The sequence below is a fragment of the Wyeomyia smithii genome, chromosome 2 (genome assembly GCF_029784165.1).
Source record: "Wyeomyia smithii strain HCP4-BCI-WySm-NY-G18 chromosome 2, ASM2978416v1, whole genome shotgun sequence".
Classification (NCBI taxonomy): Eukaryota; Metazoa; Arthropoda; class Insecta; order Diptera; family Culicidae; genus Wyeomyia; species Wyeomyia smithii.
Genome location: NC_073695.1, coordinates 40,628,364 through 40,648,764, shown reverse-complemented (window position 1 = coordinate 40,648,764; position 20,401 = coordinate 40,628,364). Strand labels below are relative to the sequence as shown.

The following is a 20,401-nucleotide window of genomic DNA, read 5'->3' as shown; positions in this document are numbered from 1 at the left end:
AGCCATCCACATACCACGTGGACATATTTTTAACGATTCTGACCCCCCCTCCCCCTCCGTGGACAACTGCCCATATAAATTCTAAAAAAATTGTATGGACCGTGGACATTAACCGATAACCCCCTCCCCCAAATCTGTCCACGTGGTATGTGAATGGCCCCTTAGACAAATCCAATGTCTTTTTAATTGTTATTGATTCGATGATGTTTTTGAATGACTGGATTCACGATGGTGAATCGATCAGTTTATATTTGCACTAACCTAGTCAGTACCAAGATTATCAGTATTGATTACTGCTTGCATTGCTTTAACGATAACAGCAATCTGAAAAATATTACCAGTACCAGTACAAATCATCATGGAAATACTAGCACCAGTTAATACTTCAAAAGTGTTTTGAGTTTGAGCCGTCCAATACATTAAACATTCGGTAGAGCACCAAATGCGTTATGAACAACACACATTCGTTGTACTGGTTCCGAAACACTACAAAAGATGCTCTGGAAACACGCAATATTAATGTGGTTACGCCAACTTTTGCGTGTAGCATGAGTTCATCGGTTTAATGTCAAACAAATTCCAATCTTAGAATTTCCAATTTCAGATAGTCTCGTTGAGTTTGCTTTTTGCTAAGATAGGAAAATTTCACCCAATTCGCTAAATTGAATGTTTTTCTTGGTAGTGCAGCTACGAAGAAAAGTTTTTCTGAAGTGACAGCGCTTATATAAAATATCCATTCTTTAAGTATATGATATTATTTATAACGCTTTAACCTCTCAGCATCTAGAAATGCACTGTTAGATAAAATTGCAGAGTTACAATTTGAAAATTTCTTATTATATATCAACTTCACGATAACATGTTCTACGATATTATAATTGTTAAATCTTTAGACATTGTAATTTTTAAGGATTTCGAAGTTTTGAATTTTAAAGTTTAAAATTTGAAGATTTTGCAATATATATTTCAAGATTTATGATTTTATGACCATGGGATGTTGCGATAAACAAGAAGTTAAGGTCTTATAGGCTTTCAAGATTTTGAAGAATCTTAGCATTGAAAGAATATGGAATTTAGGAATTTTTTATATAAGGATTTGAGGATTTCTGATTTTAAGATTTTTGAATGTTCGGATTACGGGATCTGAGGAAGTTGGGATTTTTGCTTTCAGATTTTGAAATTTTGAAATTCTACCTGAAACAATATTCGGCTCGGGAGAGACTGTTAGTGTCAGTAGGATCGTAGCGCAATTGCCCTGTACACTAAACAGTCGGCTGCGAAGTCTTTGTAAAAATAAACAGAAGGTCAAGTTCCGAATCGGAATGTAGCACCAAGGCTTTGCTTTTAGTTATTCAGAAATTCAATTATTAGATATTATATTAAATTTTATTGGGATTTCAAAATGTTGTACTAAAAAATTTTAGAAGATGTTTACTCATAGCGTTCCAACGGTCTTTAACTTCTAATTGCTCAATATCTCCAACTGAAACAAAACATAGATTAAAAAATCACTCAGAAATAGTTATAGTTTAGCTATTTACTTATGAATTCATACGTTTAAGCTACTACCTGTAACTATATCTCTACATGAAAAGAAAAAACATTTGAAAACAAAAATCAAGCAGCAATGTAGCTGACCGATTTTTTTAATACTGCTGGCTTTCAGTGTATAGCGTCGGCTTTGGCTTCTTCGAAACTTTTGGCAACAAAATTCCTTGAATATTTGGAAGGACCCAGAACAATTCGTATAATTCATCTTCATTGCGAGCCGCCACTTGAATGTGTCGAGGAATTATACGCATTTTTCTGTTGACTTTAGCCGCGTTTCCTGCTAGCTCCAAAATTTCCGCTACCAGATATTCCAAGGTAGCAATATATACACCGATTCGGCCTTTTTAAGTATCGTGAGGGTACGACCCACAGGAAAAGTTAGTCCAGCTCGATAGGATTTCGAAATAGCTTTTTTCGATTTAGGTGGCATTTGTCATATGGGTCATTCCATACGAAGTGTTCATGTCACTTGGACTCGACCATCACGAATTTTGCTCAAAGTTGGGGGAATTATTCATCTACTGTTCGATCTACTGTCGGTTGGAATACCCCCCGCTCTGTGGGACCCCCCTCTCTATTGCAAAGTCACGCAATTTTTGTCAAAAATCTCATTTTTCTTTTTCTTTCAATTCATAGACGTGAGATGAATACTGATAGACGGTTTAAGAAGAAAATAAACCAAGGAATCCAGAAAAAATATAACTTTTGACCTGAAGTGTTGCCAAATAAATTATTTTTGTATTTGGAAACTAAATTTACATTTTTCGGCAAATGCAGTCATTTTAATTTTAAGTTTGATAATTTCATTGCGTTCCTTGGAAAGTTTTACGTAAGAAACAACTATCATCCCGAGGTAATTTGAGCCAATCTCGGGATATAATATTTTTACGAAAATTGTTGTAAATTTCGTAATTAATTTTTTTTATAATTTATAGACGTAAGACACCCGGAAATTAGTAATAGATGAATTTTGAAGAAAATAAACCAAGGAAGCCAGAAAAAATAATTATTTTTAGACGGAAGTGTTGCCAGTTAGATAATTTTTGTATTTTAAAACTAAATTTACATTTTTCGGCCAATGCAGGTAATTTTATTTTAAATTTGATGGTTTCATCGTATTTCTCGGGAAATTTTACGTAAGAAACACTTTTCACCCCTTGGTAATATGAGCCAATCTCGAGATATAACATTTTTAAGAAAAAATAATTAAGAAATTTAAAACTATTTTCGTAAAATGTTATATCTCGAGATTGGCTTATATTACCTCGTGATGATAGTTATTTCTTATGTGAAATTTTCCAAAGAACACGATGAAATTATCAAATTTAAAATCAAAATGGCTGCATTTGCCGAAAAATGTAAATTTAGTTTTTAAATACGAAAATAATTTATCTGGCAACACTTCCGGTCAAAATTTCTATTTTTTCTGGATTCCTTAGTTTATTTTCTTGAAAAATCATCCAGCAGTTTTTTTCGAACATCTTACGTCTATGAATTGTAAGAAAAAGAAAAAAGAGATTTTGAACAAAAAATGCGTGACTTTGCAATAAACAGGGGGGTTCCACAGAGCGGAGGGTATTCCAATCGACACCAAATTTGGGATTTTTCCAAAGTGGCAGTAGATGAATAATTCTCCCAACTTTGAGCAAATTCTGTGGTGGTCGTGTCCAAGTTTGTGCTTTTTCGTGGTCACTTCGTATGGAATGACCCATATCGTGTTGTTGATAAAGGGACACCAAGAATAAACTTCCACGATCACCAAAAATTGCCGCTCACAGCTGGCGCCAAACTTTAAAAGGATTTGAGGATTTTACAATCTAAAGATTTTATGAATATAAAATTTTTGGATGAAAGAATTTGGGTTTTTGGGATTTCGAAATGTCAAAGTTAGGGCTTAGAGATTTTAGAACTCATAATTTTAGAATTTTTGAATTATTAGATTGGAATTATGAAATATAGATTTAAAAAATCCGGGACTATATGTACTGCCGTCCTATGTATAGTTGCCCCAGTTTCTATGGGAATTGGATAAAAAATTAAAAATTTTGGATAAAAGAGAATTATAATTTCAGGGTATTAGGATTGACCGATGTAAGGGTTCAAAACTCCTAAATCTTATGATTTTTGGGTTTATGATTCAACTACTCAGTAATTTTAGGATTTTATGATATTCAGAAATTTTGGATTTACGGACGCAGGGATTTGAAAATTTTAAAACCGTGAAGTTTTTGAATACACATTTTGGAATTTCGACTTCACGAATTTTGAGATTTAATTTTGAAAACGATTGAGTCTTGGTATATTTGAAATTGTTAGAATTTAAGAAATCTGGATGGCGAAATCCTGGAAATTCCTGAAAATCAGGAATAGTCAGAGAGTTTATTTTTCGTTAGAGAAAGCAACCAATATCAGGAAATACTGGAAAACAATCTGGGAAAATTTTATTGCCGAGACGCGATACTTTTTTAAATGGCTCTTCAAGCGGATTTTTTCAGCATAAAAGGCTGACACAGGGCATTTACTGTTTGGTTTCATGTCTACCCGAATACTTTTTTCACTGAGACTCCAGAATAGTTTTCATCTACGTTGCGCTTTTTTGTGCTAAATGCTAGAAAATATCAGGGAAATTTTCATTATACTAAAGGGAAAATGAAAGAATTTATTGTTGAAAACTTTCCCGCCACCCCGCTCGAATTTTAGAATTTTGGAAATGCTGTTTTTTGATATTGAGATGTTGCGCTTCGGCAATTTAACGATATCAGGATTTAAGAGTCTTTGAATTACACGATCACTAATATTTGGCGATTAAAGGATCTCAGGATTTTACAAATCAATGATTCTGGGAATTAAGGATTTGAGGATTTTACAATTTTGCGATTTCGAGATTGGTAATTTGTAGAATACGAGAATTCTGAGCTTTAAGTAACAAGTATCAGAGGATTTGAAAGATACAGGAATTTGGGATTTAATTTTGGATTTCATGATTTAGGAATTCAGGAGTTGAAGATGTTAAGATTCTAAGATTTCATAAGGAAAATTCAGAATTATTTTCAGATCTCAAGATTCGAACATGTTTTCATTCAGAAATTAAAATGATTGTATATGTTAAAAATTGTAATAATTAGAAAAAAAATCAGGGATTTGAAGTCTTTCATGACTTAAATAATTTTATGAATAACGATTTCTTAATTATTATTCACAGTATTATAATTTAATGGTTCATTCCATTGTGGTTCAGATGGAAACAACTACAAGCAAATAAAATTTGTATTTGCACAGAGGTCTGAATTTATATGAAACGGATCTAATATGCGTAAATTGCTCTTTTTTCTCTCCTCATCAAGGAATAGCTATAATGAAATAAATTCTGTTTTATAGTATAATGGTAATGAATGTCATTTTTGTAATTACAACAGTTTTTTTTTTTTCATCTCTGGAATGTCATTCAACTTGCAAGAATACAAAATCCGACAATCGGGTTCCCCAGTTTTCTTCCGCAGGCAATAATGTGAAAATTATACCAAACTCTCAGAGCATACCGTTCAAACTTCATCGACGTCAGCGGTGGCGGCATGAACCTGACGATTAATTTCCCTGGGGCTGTCATTTTCTTGGGAATGGAAAGACAGGAATCAGGAGACGATGTTGATGCTTGTTTGGTTTATTATTCCAGATGCAAGATGTCGAATTTCTCAGGCGGGTGAAAACATGATTTAGTATTTTTTGCTGTATCTATGAAGCATATGAAACAGAAAAAATTGACATGGGAAAATAAAACGATTTCATTGTTTTTGCTTCCGGTGTTTTTAATTTCGGACGAGAGTACATGGGGTTGCATCAGGAGCCGATGTTTTTATTTGAACACTGGAAAAGCATTAGACAGCATTTGAAACAATATAAATCAAATCGCTTCCCCAAAATCGTCATTCCACTGTGAAAACCACAAACCGACACATGCTTCGGATGTACCGAAATGTTACGCTTGCAATTTTCCCACCCAGTGCGAGTCGAAAAACAAACAAAACAGAACCATCGGTCAGGCGAGGATTCTGCTGATTCTACATACTACTTCAAAACAGAATGTCTCATTCCTGTTCTATTCCTTTCTTCGCTCCAACCAACGATCCCTCAATAAATATTGCGATAGATAAATTTCGTCGCAACTGTTTTATCTACAAAATGAGATTTTTGGCTTCGCCCGACCGATTCCGTATGCCAGAAAGATACAATCCTCGGTAGTTTCTCCTTCGCTTCGAGCAACCATATTACCACAGTGGCAATTCGAAAATGTCATCTCTCCAGAGCCGAGGACCATCCGGGGGATAGTAGAAGAAATGTGCATAATAAGCATCCAACGGACCACATTCTGTATGCGAACGGGGAAATCTTTCCCCGTTCGTCGTCGACGCTCCGCCGGGTGAGATGAAGGAAAGAAAGCACCCTTCGGAACGTTTTCGGACCCCGGATGTGATGAACGACTGAAGCGACTGTGGTATGTAGAGAAAGAGAGAGAGCGAGAAAAAGTGGAAAATTATATCTAAATATATGACACAATCACTCGAAGAATGAGAGATGAGATCAGCGAGCAAATCGTACAACCGATGACCGCTCTCGCTTTGGCTTGTGTCAGGGCCAAGCTGCAGCTTTTTTGCAAAAACTTTTTTCTCTACAGATGACATGCAAGAGGGAATGATGCTTGCCTTCAATAAAAAAATCTTTCTGATTCAAGTATTATGGGTTTGCATTGTTTTTTTTTGCTTTGGTGGAGTCGAATGGTTATTGGTTTAATACTTTATACTATCTAGTACTCTATGAACGTTGAAGATGTTTTCCAGCAGAATTATAGGCAGGATTTTGTTGTTTAAGAACAATAGAATGTTCAGAATTCTGACCAAAACCACAAATGGGTGAAATTGTTGGAATTTTTTTGTTCGAAAATATTGCTTAAAATAACATAGAAAAAATTGCAAATTTCATCCTTCCTAATGCAAAGCAAGAAGACTAGCAGCGCAACTTCATCTACAATCTATCAACTCAGTAGAACGCAAATCTCATTTAACTCATCATCAGCTTCATCACCATCATCACCGGCGGCTGTATGATGTCATGAGGTTGAAAATATGCTAGACAAACCGGCAAACTGTGTGCTTTTTGTTTCTTTCCGCTCCGCTAGGGTTTTTTGGCCCCTTCTCACCTAACAGACACACCGTTTGATTAATTTATTGCGTGCAGCGTGGTCCTCTCGGGATGAGAACGACGAGCAACCCGGTCCTGGTCTGACAGCAGCCAGACACAACAAACGCCGCGTATGTTCCAGCCAGGCGCACTTGCTTGCTAGACTGGGGGCAATTTATCATTCTATACGATCCGGACGTACGCACTTTTACGGTTTACGACGAGTTGTACCACAACCGGAACGGGATTTCCGAATTTCAGGTTAACCAGCTTAAATTCTTCTATCTTTTGGTTCCACTTTAAGCCCTATCCCATTAGTATTCCGAAGAAAGCGTTCTTCATTCCGCATCATGTCCTGGGATCTACGCTGTATCGACTCTGGCAATTGACTGTTGTCCCGAAGCTCTATCGGACAGAGTTGCATGTATGTGTCTATGTGAGTGTTTTTTTTTCTTCTTTCTTAAAAAAGCTATCTTCATCCGCTCGATTCGGAGTTCGAAACTGCGTTCTGATCCAATCCTGACAGCCTTCGTCGTACCCCAAGCCGTTTTCCTTTTTCTTGCCGGCAATTGATGAAGATTCTGTTGAATATGCTGCTATTGTATTGTAGTTTTTTTTTCTTTTTTTTGCTATCTTTTCGTCGGGGAAACCTTTTCCAGCTCATCTCATCGCTTTTTTCCGATGGTTTGTATGCTTCTCTGTGTAGTCTAGTTTCGCTGGCTGGCGAGATCTTCATTCGTATCGGGTGCAGAAAATACGGAAGTTCCACCGGAACGAAGCAGGAGAAAAGCAGTATTATCGTGCTCTGAAACTGCTATTGTTGGATTATCGCTAGCATCAGCATCAGCATTTTAGCGATTGGAACGATGAGCGGTGCGAAAAGATACGGGTGACTAAATCGGTGGAAAGGAGGGAGCAAACGGCGACGGTCTTCCTTCCAAAGTCACTTTCCAATTTCATTTTTGCGATATCACACCGCTCTCCTGCTAAAGGTGAAGCTTCTTGATCAATTTAGCAATAAAAAAGGAAACTTTTTCATACGGCCATAACTTAAAAATAAGCACTGTTATCGAACTGAATTAATTCATGAAGGTAAGATTGGTCAAGTGTGTTTTCCCTTAAGTAAACGTTGCAAACTTGCTTGAAGTAACTTCATTTACGGCATTTTTGAGTTGCTCTGTGCGGAATTCTCAGCTTCATTGTAAACAAAATACAATAGATACAATAGCGGTGGTAGGCAGCAGTTGCCTGTACGGCACTCGGTAATAAGCCGGTATCGGTTCTCTGTGGGGCATGTGTCCTGAAAATAATGAGTGAATGTGATCGAGTTTATTGCTTTGGTGGCTGTGATCGAATTCTACACGTTGAGTGCTCCGATATATAACTAACCGCTGTTACCGCTTTGAAAGAGAATGTATTTCTAAAATATAAATGTTTCAATTGACGAAAAAAAAGGAGAAACAAATCGGCCTTAACGACATTCTGATCCTGCATTATGCCCATAACACAAAACCCGTTCCCAGCTTGTTGGTTGCTCCACCGCTCTGGTAGAACTGGGCCTTGCCTCCACGGACTTTCCACACTTTCTGACCTTTGCGACAGATCTCCTGCGGAGCCACGATGCCGAACTTGCAGGGGTTCTAGCTGCTCAAGTAGCACCCTGTCTCAACCCACAAAATTTAGCGACTTGCAGTTCCAGGTACCGAGTTTCCACTCGTGGTCCGTTTTTCGTTGCCTAGGTCCATGCCAAATTTTCCGAGTTATATTTTCTTGATTGTTCGTAGTGTAATTGTTTAGGTAGGTTGCCTTACTAGGGCCACGCTACCGTGTCTCGTTATGGGGCTGCCATCTTGGGTATAGCGTTCGAGACAGCACTTTTCTTTATTCTGCCGCTCGCTCCGGGTCAAACGCTGTTATGAGCCGCCCCTAACCTGAGAGACAGATGCTCAGAAAGGCTGGGCTTTTCTCCGAGGAGGTTAACCCACCTTCCCCTTCCCTGCCAGCATTCGACCGAGGTCCCACCACGGGTTGGTTACCCTGATCTTCGCTTAGTTACTCGTATCCCGGCTGATACCACGGCGAGTTGCTGGGCAGGATGCTATGGACCACAATGAGGTCTATTTTATGCCAACTAGTACGGGTTGTACTGCAGGTACGATCTGCCCAGCCGTTTACCAACGAATTTCTGGAATAACGTCTAGAAAGTTTTTTTTCTGATTGCATTACTGATGAAATGTTTTTAATAATGTAATTATAAAAATAAGGGCTCTCGATTTGTCGACGTTATACTGGATTTTTTTTTTGTAGTGGTTTTAAATTTATAAGTCATATTTTACATTGACGTCCCACAGTTGTTACGATATATTGCGCATATCGGAGAAAAAAATGAATACTAGCTCTAATCTTAATCAAAAATTTTAAATTACACTGGTCAATACAGGTTTTGCCTTCGAACTTTAACTCGTGCATCGAAAGGCCGTAGAATAACTGCTCGCACAGTTCGTCGTTATTCCGCTTAGTTACGGGGAAACTTCATTGATGTCTCTTAATACTCAACGCACTTCCGATGCGGTTATAGACACAAAAGTTAGTAGACTAAAGTGGAAAAAAATTGTCCTAGAGTGCCTTAAGGAAAGTTGATCCATTATTTATTCTTTGTTTTGTAGAAGTTGCAATTTTATGATTGATCCCGTTAACAGTGAGAAGCAATTTTTACTTTTTTTCATTTTTGAATATAAAAATTCACTTTATTCGGCAAAGTTGTACATTTTATAAGAAACAACTTTGTCAAAGGTACCATACCTCTATCTGCCTTTTAAAATGGACTTTTGTGGAGTTTTCTACAGATTGCCACTTAAAATCAATTTTTTCAATATAACATTTAGTAGTGATTTTCTACAATTTTTCAATGTTCTACATTGTGGTTTGCTATCATAAAACAAACAATTTCATCGAAGGAAGTTTATTTTTATCTCTCATATTTCATCGGTTATTGACGATTTTTATTGAAACAATGCACTAGTTTACTAACAGATATTTTTAAAATCTGCACATATCTGCAGACTAAACCTTTTCTATATTTAAGTATAAGTAAAACATCATTTGATCCAGATATAGACATTTGTCTTTCGCTGTCTTCTGTGCAGATATTTGTAAATAAATGAGTGCATTATTTTAATAAAAATCTTTAATAACTGAATAAACTTAAGAGATAAAAATAAACTTCCTTTGGTGAACTTGTGTGTTTTATGATAGTCAACAACATTGTAGAACATTGAAAAATTTTAGAAAATCACTATGAAAAGTTTTATTAAAAAAATGATTTTAAGGGGCATTCTTGAGAAAACTCAAGAATAGTTCATTTGAGTTAGCAGATACAAGTATAGTGTCTTCGACAAAGTTGTTTCTTACAAAATGTGCTACAACTTTACTCAGCAAAGTGGATTTTTATATGCAAAAATGAGAAAAATAAAACTCATTTTTCACTTTCAGGTAGATTAATCACAAAATTCTAACTTCTATAAAGTGGAAAATAATTTATAGAACAATTTTACTAAAGAGACTACGGCTCCAAAATCATTATTTTTTTATTTAAGAGTAATTAGTGTAAATTAACGCATTAATCTAGTAAAAATCGTCAACAACCAAAAATACATGTGAGATAAAAATAAACTTTCTTCGGAGATAATTTTTGCCATTGTAGCAAACAATTTTGTAGAACATTCGAAAATATTAGAAAACCACTATAAAAAGTTAAATAGCAAAAAAAGAGTTTTAGTAGTAATATATAGAAAACTCCACAAAAGTCTATTCAAATAGATAAATAGAAGTATGATGTCTTCCACAAAGTTGTTTCTTTTAAAATTTGCTACAACTTTGCTGTGGAAAGTGGATTTTTATATTCCAAAATGAGAAAAGTAAAATTCGTTTCTCACTGTTGAGTGGATTAATCATGGAATTGCAACTTCTATAACATGGAGAATAATTAATGGAAAAACTTTGCTGAAGACGTTATGGCTTTAAAATCAATGTTTTTGGGTCAAAATAATTTCGGTCATGTTTTTGCAGCTTTGGAAACAGTGTGCGTTGCTGTGAGTTCTGGTGTCTCAAGCCGCCTCGGAAGTGCCTCAAGTCTTCACAGAGACCTCAACGAAGTATTCTCTTAAGTAAACGGAGAAACGACGAACACGGCGAACAATTGCGCAAAAGCGTGAGCTCTTGGACAAAATCTGTGTTTAGCAGTGTTATAGGGTAATCGCTCCATTATTCATCTCAACAGCTAGGTGGATCTATATTCATCTTTTTTTCTCATTCGTCCAATTTACCGTCAAATTTCTACCAATTTTAAAAAGTAAATCTATTTGCTTCTCTATGTTGATAAGTGGTTAAAAGTTTTACGTTGAAAATATGGTAAAATTTGACGGCAAATTGATCAAAAAGGCGTGATGAGATGAATATTGGTACTGAGATGAATATAGGAGCGCTTACCCTATTAAATATTTTTTATGGAAAAATCTTTCCAGATTATGTCTTTTCGAATAGCTAACAAAATTTCAATTCTCATTCGATATTTTGATTCTCTAATACAGAGTTTGGCGAAATGATAAAAATCATGGTGATATTTTGAGTAAAGAAAGCACATAGTTTAGGGGCCATCAACATACCATGTGGACAGATTTTTAACTATTTTGACCCCACCCCCCTCCCCCTCCATGGACAACTGTTTATAAAAATTCTAAAAATTGTATGGACCGTGGACATTACCAAATTTTAAAATTAATGTGACCGTTACATTTCTTACTCTCAGTAAGCGCCAAAAAATCACTTTATACTTGTCGAATATTGAACATTTCGTATTCATTGACATGTTTTCCAAATCCGTTATTTAATGTTCTCAATCAACTAGCAAAAAATTTAGTCAAAAATATTACATTTACAGTTAATTAATTTATATTTGTTGTGCAAGTCCAGTTTTATGCTCTAGCCAAGACATCAACCTGGCCTACGCCTTGACTAGAGCATAGAACTTAAGAGGCTAGAGCTGGCCTATTGATACTTCCGTTGTTGGAAAGGCCTTGCATATATGATGAACATACGTTTTCTGAACACAAACATTTTACAACGATTGCTGACTTACGAAATACTTCTGACAACTTTCGCGACCGAGGTATACGATTTTCATCATCGAAAGGTAAAATTACATATGGCATTAAAATGACTCACTGACTATCCTCCGCAGTAAGAGCAGTCAAGGAAACGCGATTTCAATCCGGGAAGAGTTTCTAAACATGTTATCAAAGCATTATCTAACATTTTTAGCTCGAAAAAGTTTCAAAACTATTCAAAATCGAAACTAAACAAAGTCACTCCAAATAAGAAAAATTAAAACAACGACGAAAAACAAACGTTTTTAATGTTCAAGATTTTTGAAGAACTTTAAAAATCAATTTTTCAAGTTCTAAGGATGCCAGTACTGGTTCTAAAAATATGAAACCTGTAATTTCTGTAAAATATATAAATACTCACGAAAAAGTGAAAAAAATGATCAATGTTACCCCGTTTTACGGTATTTGTTTTGTAAGCAGAACTGTTCAAAGTTTGAGATCAGGTTTTAAAAAAATTCTTAGCTATACTAAAAATACATCACTCATTCAATTCATCACTCTACTCAAACCTCGTTTTTAGAAAGTATAATATAAAAAAAATCAAGCTTTTGTTTATGATAAGTTAAATATCACAGGTTTCGTGAAAAAAATGTCCTAAAACTAAAACTGGAAAAAATGAAAGATTATAATGATTCAACTGTTCCTGTGAATTTTGGTGTCCCTAGTCGCCTCGGAGCACAGTGGCGGGTCTCCGAACAAAAGTCGGACAAAACCCAAAATGTTCATTAATTAAGCAGAAAATCCCATATTTGGTTGATTTTTGGATGCAAAATTCAATTTTGGTATCAAAAGTTCGAAAAGTCAGAAATATATCTCCCTTAAGTGCAATTAAAATATGACTAAAATTACGTTGTACTGTTTTCATGTAAATCAGTAATCATTTATATTTCTATCTTTTGTTATGTTTGAGTGTCCAGCAATCAATAACGAAACTGAGAATAATAAATATAATATAAAATATTTAATGATAAAATTTTTTTTCAAAATAATAATTTAAAACTTTAATTATTTTAATTTGTAATTTAAATAAGTACGGCGTCAGTATAGTCAGTTTCTCAGCAAATATAAGAAACCAGTACAAATTGCCAAGATGGGAACAAGTCGATTGTGTGCCAAATTTCGCAGTAGGAAAACTGCGATCGTGTGAGATAGATATCATTTTTGCCTCAATTAATACGACGCATTAACATCGATCAGTTCAACAGCATCGAATAGCGAATTCAAAAAGAATTTTTTGCTAAACTGAATCTACATGTCGACAAACCGTGCGCTAACTTCGGTAATAGCAATAACGGTGTTACAGCAAAACGTGTTTTCCACTGCAGAAGTTTCTTTGGAGATAACAGGAGTCGATTATAATTTAGTCCAGTGAATTCGAACGCTGCTAGCAACGATTTCGAGTGGTGAATTCAGATCCGATAGTCTCAAGTTCTAGACACATTAAGTCTAAATCGAAAAGTGTTTTCACAAAAGAGGTGGAAGATTTATTAATTTTCTGTCATAATGATACTGACGATGAATGTTATAACTTGATGCTTTGGTTTGAAAAATAAATATTCATGTGAATTAAATATAATTATATGTGTTCTTTTACCTTGTTCCCACATCTGAACGTAAGCCAATGATGCTCTTCTAGAACAGTTGAATGAAACTACTAACTACTTCTGTAAAACAACGCAATTTTCACAAATCACCATGCGCCTTCATTCAAACTATTTTATTTTCAATTAAAATTTTTGTTCAGCGGGGCAGAAAGGGGAAAAATGGGACTTTAATATTCGAAAAGCAGAGAAAAATTCCTATGAAATACATACTATGCGACCCGTGTGAACCGATGGGTCAGTTCGTACGCAAAACAAAAATTTTTTTCAGACCGCTTAATAGGTATTTCAAAAATTTTCCAAAAGTTATGACGAATCATAAAAAAACATTCAACACGAAATACAATTCTGATCATTTATCTTCAAAATGCAGAATTAGGTGAGTATTTACTAGTTAAAGTAAACTCCAATATGTGGTTTCTGAGCGAAAAAAATCATTGAAATAACATGACTCAACAACGTTAAAAGTGCTTTCAAAAAATCAAATTTGATCCAATTGTCTTGATATTCGGAAAATACGTATTTCAATATACTGCCGGTACCCGCATAACTGTCCCATACTGATTTTGGTCACTTTTGGGTTATCATCGGGAATCGACTTAACTGTTATCATATTTTCTGGAAAAAAATAAAAATTGATACTTTTGTATAGAAAAACATGGAAAAAATACCAAGTTGTTTTGTCCCATATTGAAAGTACCCGCATTACAGTCCCACTGCATAGTGGTGCAAACTGCAAACATATAATTTTGCTCCAGATTAGTGTATATCGGATTATTCTAGGCATCTAGAAGTATGTCATTTAATTAACTAGACTAATGTTATTTTTCTGAAGTACAATCTACGCTTCCAATGATACTGCCGGTTGCTGGTTGAATTATATGTAATGGGACAAAATATGCGAGTGCTTATGAAATGTACCCGCATATTTTGTCCCATTTTGTCTTTTTTTCAAGTTATATAACGTAAAACCAATTCCATCCATGTTTTTTGTTCTCAACGATAAACTTGTGGTGTTATGAAACTGTTAAGCCGGATAAAACTCAATTTCTAATTATTGATATTTATTTTTTTTCAATACTATTGAAGATGTGGTGTTATGAAACTGTTATGGTCATTGGTTCTGGATGTAATTGCTGGAAATCCGAAAATTCACGGATAATATTGAATCGCCGTTTTCTCAATATGTTGTTTTTCACTATGGGACAGTTATCCGGGTACCGGCAGTATAGTAGAGTATTGAAAAAAATTAAATATCAATAATTAGAAATTGAGTTTTATCCGGCTTTCGGCCACTGTGCGGAGGTGCGTCAGAAGGCCGTAAAGTAATTGCTCGCCAGGTTCGTCGTATTTTATTTAAGTCTCTAAATATTTCAAGCACTTCTGAGCTGTCCAAGGACACCACAATTTACAAAAACAGTTAAAAAGCTATAATCCTTCTTTTTTTTAATAGTTCGAACTTTGGGGCGATTTTTTCGCTCCTGTCGATCAGTGAAACGTCAAATAAAAAGTTTCATTCACATATTTAAGAATTAAAATAAAAGTGAAATTGCTAAGTGTTTCGAAAAAATATCGTAAACTGTCTCAAACATTTGTGGAGCGAAAATCTAAATTTTATCTATTTTAATTGCTACAATATGTCCTTAATATGTCAATAAAAATATACTAAGTGTTTCGAAAAAATATCGAAAACTTTCTCAAACATTTGTGGAGCGAAAATCTAAATTTTATCTATTTCAATTGCTACAATATGTGCTTAATATGTCAATAAAAAGATACTCTTCAAAATCTCATTAACAAATTTTATCAACTACGCTTAAGGGGGAACCTAAATCTGGAAGGTTGAAAAATTATGAATTTTCGTGATATTTTTTTCGGATCTTTAGTGCTATGAAGGTATGCTTGAAGATGTATTTTGCATGTCGTGGACTATATTTCAGTGAATATTACGCTGTTTACAGCGTTTTTCACGAAACCATGAATTTTTCTCAGTATCTACTGAACCTATTCTACTGAATTTTTTTTAGCTTATAGAAATGGATTATCTAACTCGTTTTATAGCCGTTTTTCGATATCAAAATTTTTCTATGTATTATGAATTTTCAAATACAGGTCGGACTCGATTATCCGGAATTTTAGACTCGATTATCCGGAATTTAATTTTTTTGGTATCCGTTTTCAATTTTTATTCCGAAATTTTGCCTTTACCATTTCTTCTGGCATATTCGTTACCATCTTAGTCACTTCCGGCATTTTTGGGACATGTTCGAATTAAATGAAAATAATCATTGTCCAATTTTTTTTTTGCTTCTAAAGATTTTTTTTTTTTTTTTTGTGATTCGATTATCCGGAAAACTCGATTATCCGGAATGAAATTTTTTTTGATGTTCCGGATGATCGAGTCCGACCTGTAGTGATTTTTCATTGAAAAATTTTTTTTTTACTAAAATGGCCGCCATTTTGGCAATTTCTTAAATTTTCAAAAACCGCTATGTAAAAAGTTAGATAATCCATTTTTACATCCTAAAAATAAATTTCAGCTCAGTCGGTTCAGTAGATGCTGAGAAAAACCAGTTGAAAAACACGGTTTCCTGAGTAACACTGCCAACAGCGTAGTACTCACTATATTTGTATCCAAAACATGCAAAATATATCTCTAAATATACCTCAATCAATAGCCAAAATACCCGAATAAATCACTTTACTCTAAACATCCGATTTTTTTTTATTTAGCGACCTGCCAGAGTAGGATCCCCCCTTAAGTTTGGGTTGAGACCATTCAAAAACTTTCAAGTATCTGTAATAATGTGAATCTAACGTACATATTTTAAATTTTTCTTTACAGTCATCCTCAACATGGTTATAGAATAGGTAAGTGCCCGTCAGTTTAATTGGATTTTTCATCACTAAATTATTACCGAACACAAGTGTTCGCCCTTAATCACGTCCCCATGGGACTCGAATTTCCTTTTTCAAACAGTCCAAAAATAGAAAACCAAAAGCTACCAAAAAGACTGTCCCGGTAGTCTCAAGTCCTTCATATTGACATCAATTACGAGATGCACTTCACATTCATGTGATCGATCCCTAGCATCGTACGTACCTCTAGCCTCCGGCTCTGTCGCCCACCAGTCAGGCCATAACGAACACTTTTATCATACCGTTTATCCGCGTTCTGTTTTGTGAACTTTGCATGCCAACTTCAGCCAATTTCGCCACAGTAAGCGAACGCCACCGCGGAAAGAATGTCGCCCGGAGGCTGCTTTAATAGCTTATGCTGATGACGAGCAAAATATGATAATTTAATGGAATTTATCTGCATTCTGCTTGCTACTTCCATGCTCCTTCCGCTCCCATGAAGTCTTGCTTGCCGCCATTGTCGTCTCTTGCCTGATGGGGGAGGACAGAGGTTTTGAAGGATTTAGCGGCTTGACTGTGTTTTTTTTCTTGCCTCGCCTCTCTCTCTCTCTAGTTGAAGAATGAGAATAATCGTCGCGGGTACTCTGCAAAAATCGGAGGGCACTGCTTTCATCAGCGAAGATTTGAAGTTTTCTCAACTTTGATTTGAATGCTTGATTTTGTTTATTTAAGATCTTTGCAAATTATACAACAAAAATACTATCACCTTGAATAATATTAAAAATTGGGTGAGCATTTGTTGAATGTATTTTCGCATAATATTATGAATTTATTATTGTAAGGTTTCAGGATTCAACTTGACTTTTGCGGTAATAATAATTTAAAAGTTTCCAATCGTCTTTGAAAACCGTCATAAATTACCATGAATTTGCTTGTTTTTAATTTCCAGCGTGGGATCGCAAGTGCTTGCGTTTGTGATTTTGACTTTTCAGTTGTTTTTTCCCTGCTGATACAACGAATCTAATTCCGCCACCTTCGCAAAACAGAAGTCGTTTTGGTCCAATCCGTAGTCGTCGTCATCGTCGTCTCAAGAACGTAAACTTTGCACGTAAAAGTTTCGCCGACCAATTTCCCTCCACTGTCGATGAGATGAAAAACAACAAAACTTGCCTTTGCCTGCCGGTTTCCTCCCGGCATCTTCCGGAGCTGGAGCGAAAACTAACTATTCAACCAGCCAAGGCTACGATAAACCGTACGAGACCCTGCAGAAGAGACATAAAAAAGTTGATGGTAAAAATTTGCGTTCTATCCGCAGCGCTCCTATCGTTGTTGCTTTTTCATTCTCTGCTGTCTCGGGCTTTCCTTTCCGCCGCCGCTGCCGTCCTCCGTGAGGCACGACATCATCAGCAAGATCGACAACGATAAGGGATGAACAAATTTCCCAACTCGCTCAGCTGGTGCTTGTTCTTGTGCGACGAAAAATGCCCCATTCAAATGGGGCTTGATTTTCCATTTTCACAATTCATAAATTTTCCCCACCACGAGCGTTGAAATTGAAACCCGGATTGGAGTCGAGTCGAGTAAAGTTAGAGTAGGTATCTCTAGGAAAGGTACTGCACAACAGCACACGCATCTCGGATGCGGATTCGGTTAGTGGAGAAATCGATGCGGTGAAGTGGGAGGGTATGTTTTCCTTCGACACTTCGACACCCATCCATAAGCGTATAACCGAAGGAAAAGTTGTGCCTTTCTCCGTTTTCGGTTCAGTGCCGAATTCAAATTCAAATCGTTCGTAAATAATTAAACAGCAGAGCGAAGAAAAAACGACACAGCCTCCTTGCCTCCTTCCAATCTCATCTCCTCCTGGACCACTGCTGCTTGTAGTGCGTTGAATAAATTTGCTTTTCGAAAGGATTTTCCGTCCTGCTGAATGATAAGAAAGGGTGAATCCAAGGAAAGAAATGTTTTCTTCGACTCGCCTGTCGCCTTTTGTCTCCATTCGTTTTCTGCCTTGCGCCCAATAGGCATGGAAGGATTCGTTTTATTTTCTTTTTTTTGTGTGATGAAAATTCGGTCGGTTGATTTCGCACACTGCAGCCGAAAACTACTCCTATAGCAAGAGGAAATCTCTCCTCTTTCCGCTCGACAGGCTCGGGTGCCAAATTGAAATGTTTTGTGAGTGAGTGTGAATGTGTTGTTTGGATTGTGTTTTTTCAAGTTCTTCGAATTTTTGCGTCCTTTTGATTTTCTGTACGCTCAATTTGTGGTCCAATGAAATAGAGCTTAAAGCTTACGATGATGAGAGCCACTCGGGTGGAAATGCTAGTGCTGCAATCGAGTGGGAAATTATTCTGGGTGTGATAATCTAGCTTTAATTTGCCAGTGGATTTTGATCTGATATCTTTCAAAGGCGGTACGAAAAATAGAAAGCGGATAAAAATCACATTAATTCGGACGTAAATGATTCGAACTAACACAACCAACGGCGAATCAAGATTGTCGCACAAAAAACTGTCGACCGTGTTAAATATAACCCGAACTTGTGGAGACAAAAATTATAACGCATGAATTGCTCATTCCCAGAAGCCGAAAAAAACCTTGCCTCGGCAAAAATTGGAACGGACTGCCATCTATAGCTGTCGCTTTCACACACACATACACATTCAACAATCTGTATCTCTCTCTCTCTCTCTCTCTCTCTCTCTCTCTCTCGCTTCTATCGCTATCTCCGCACGATCCCCAGTGGCGAAAGGCATAAAAATGGATTAAAAATTAAAATTCTCTGTTATTCAAAGCTTTGGAACTCACCCCATTTTGACCAGGCCAGAGTTTTCTGTGCAGTCCTCTTGCAGCATCAGCTTGGGAGCCGGTCAGCAGCAGTGTGGCATGGATTTAGTCGGAGCTGGCCTACTGACTGGGCAAAAATGGTCCTCCCACCCCGGCAAAACACTTTCACCTACACATTTATGAATATAAATTCGCCACCCGGCTCCGCCCACCCACTGAGGCTCAGACTCAGGCCCGGGAGCCGAACCAAAAAAAAATGATGATGGAAACCATGGTACGGAGTTTTATTTCTGTAATCTGTTTCGTTGTTTTTTAAGCTTCTTTTATAACATATTTATGCAAATTTTTTTATTTGTACACCGAGAGTTTTTATTCCTTAACTGTGTTTGTTGTTCTGTTCTCCACTCCGATTTCATCACATTTTAGAAGCATTTTTCTTTGGGATTGTATAAACGGACAGTGCTAAATATTCTGGTCTTTTTTTCCGATCTTTTAAGTATAGTTGTTAAAGCATTGGTTGATTTTGTTCTTTATCCTTTCGGTCATCCTTTTTTTTTCACCACCCACAATTTGCTGGCATGTGTATTATTTTTTAGGTTGCACAAAAAAGTGGTGAGCTTTATCACGAATGAAAAAGCAGCACTTAGGACTTCTTGTTTCCTTCCGTCAGCTTTCTCCCGCTTACTAGTGATGCTTATCGCTAGGATATCCTGCTGAGCGATGAAAAGTGGGTCGGTTCGAAAAGTTCGTAAGCAAATTGACAATTAGCTTGAAACTGCTGAGCAATGTTCATGTACGGAAAAATATCCCTTCAGCCCGTGACCCACCCATCGAATCAATTCGAAGACCGACCGGTCAATGTTCTTTGTCGGTTCTTTTTGAATATCGGAGAACGGCACGAATTCGACCCGTTCGCTTCAAACAGCAAAGCAAATTTCCATTTTATGAACATAAGCCTGCTGCTGCCCGCTTGGTTCTCCTCTCAGGAGACTAAGACATTCAGAACCTTTCGCCTTCCCATCGTGTAGTTAGTGCTCAGCTCTCCGGAGACCACCTTGCCTAATCAAGAACCGGGAGGGTACCAAAATTTGTAAAACATTTTAGCTTTGAGAACATTTTTATGTAAATGCACTCTTCTGCTTCTTTCTCCGCCCGCTGGATTTCTCCTAATAGAAAAGAGAAAAGGTTCGCTAAATTAAACACAAAACTGAACGAACTAAATTTAAACACGTCCCCTCGTTCCGTGAACCCAAAATCCTACCG

The 20,401-nt window shown here is 36.3% G+C and overlaps 1 protein-coding gene across 4 annotated transcripts in view; it reads left to right on the top strand.

Annotated features, from left to right (window-relative positions):
• LOC129726007 (homeobox protein PKNOX1-like) overlaps positions 1-20,401 on the top strand; it is a 161,662-nt gene that overhangs the window by 61,520 nt on the left and 79,741 nt on the right. For all 4 annotated transcript variants that reach the window (XM_055682520.1, XM_055682522.1, XM_055682519.1 and 1 more), the window contains exon 3: positions 16,338-16,363. The gene's annotated coding sequence lies outside the window, so the exon portion shown is untranslated. The remainder of the gene's footprint in view (positions 1-16,337; positions 16,364-20,401) is intronic.